Source organism: Triticum aestivum, chromosome 7A (assembly GCF_018294505.1).
Source record: "Triticum aestivum cultivar Chinese Spring chromosome 7A, IWGSC CS RefSeq v2.1, whole genome shotgun sequence".
Classification (NCBI taxonomy): domain Eukaryota; kingdom Viridiplantae; phylum Streptophyta; class Magnoliopsida; order Poales; family Poaceae; genus Triticum; species Triticum aestivum.
This window is the reverse complement of record NC_057812.1, coordinates 75518756-75520666: the sequence shown is the minus strand read 5'-3', so window position 1 is coordinate 75520666 and position 1911 is coordinate 75518756.

Sequence of the window (1911 nt, the reverse complement as noted above, 5' to 3'; positions counted from 1 at the left end):
ACACTAGAGTTGAACTAGTTCTATAAGCTAGTTCAAATAATTTTACAATAGAGTTGAACTAGCTCTATAGCATAGTACAAATAATTTTACACTAGAGTTAAACTAGCTCTATAAGCTAGTTCAAATAATTTTACAATAGTGTTGAACTAGCTCTATAGCCTAGTACAAATAATTTAACACTGGAGTTGAACTAGCTCTATAAGCAAGTTGAAATAATTTTACTCTAGAGTTGCACTAGCTCTATAGCCTAGTACAAATAATTTTACACTAGAGTTGAACTAGCTCTATAAGCTAGTTCAAATAATTTTTACACTAGAGTTGTACTAGCTCTATAGCCTAGTACAAATAAATTTACACTACAATTGAACTAGCTCTATAAGCTAGTTGACATAATTTTACACTAGAGTTGAGCCAGCTGTATAAGCTAGTTCAAATAATTTTACACTGGAGTTGAACTAGCACTATAGCCTAGTACAAATTATTTTACACTAGAGTTGAAGTAGCTCTATAGCCTAGTACAAATAATTTTACACTAGAGTTGAACTAGCTCTATACCCTAGTACAAATAATTTTACACTATAATTGAACTAGCTGTATAAGCTAGTTGAAATAATTTTACACTAGAGTTGAGCTAGCTCTATAAGCTAGTTCAAATAATTTTACACTAGAGTTGAACTTTCTCTATAAGCCTAGTACAAATAATTTTACGCCAGAGTTGAACTAGCTCTATAAGCTAGTTAAAATAATTTTACAATAGAGTTGACCTAGCTCTATAGCCTAATACAAATGATTTTACACTAGAGTTGAACTAGTTCTATAGCCTATTACAAATGATTTTACACAAGAGTTGTACTAGCTCTATAAGCTAGTTCAAATAATTTTACAGTAGAGTGGAACTAGCTCTATAGCCTACTACAAATAATTTTACACTAGAGTTGAAATAGCACTATAAGCTAGTTCAAATAATTTACACTAGAGTTGAACTAGCTCTATAAGCTAGTTGAAATAATTTTTTCACTAGAGTTGCACTAGTTCTATAGCCTAGTACAAATAATTTGACACTAGCGTTGAACTAGCTCTATAAGCTAGTTCAAATAATTTTACACTCGAGTTGAACTAGCTCTCTAGCCTAGTACAAAGAATTTTACACTAGAGTTGAACTAGCTCTTTAAGCTAGTTAAAATAATTTGACACCAGAGTTGAACTAGCTCTATAAGCTAGTTCAAATAATTTTACACTCGAGTTGAACTAGCTCTCTAGCCTAGTACAAATAATTTTACACTAGAGTTGAACTAGCTCTATAAGCTAGTTAAAATAATTTTACACTATAGTTGAACTAGCTCTATAGCCTAGTACAAAGAATTTTACACTAGAGTTGAACTAGTTCTATAAGCTAGTTCAAATAATTTTACAATAGAGTTGAACTAGCTCTATAGCATAGTACAAATAATTTTACACTAGAGTTAAACTAGCTCTATAAGCTAGTTCAAATAATTTTACAATAGAGTTGAACTAGCTCTATAGCGTAGTACAAATAATTTTACACTAGAGTTGAACTAGCTCTATAAGCAAGTTGAAATAATTTTACTCTAGAGTTGCACTAGCTCTATAGCCTAGTACAAATAATTTTACACTAGAGTTGAACTAGCTCTATAAGCTAGTTCAAATAATTTTACACTATAGTTGAACTAGCTCTATAGCCTAGTACAAAGAATTTTACACTAGAGTTGAACTAGTTCTATAAGCTAGTTCAGATAATTTTACAATAGAGTTGAACTAGCTCTATAGCATAGTACAAATAATTTTACACTAGAGTTAAACTAGCTCTATAAGCTAGTTCAAATAATTTTACAATAGAGTTGAACTAGCTCTATAGCGTAGTACAAATAATTTTACACTAGAGTTGAACTA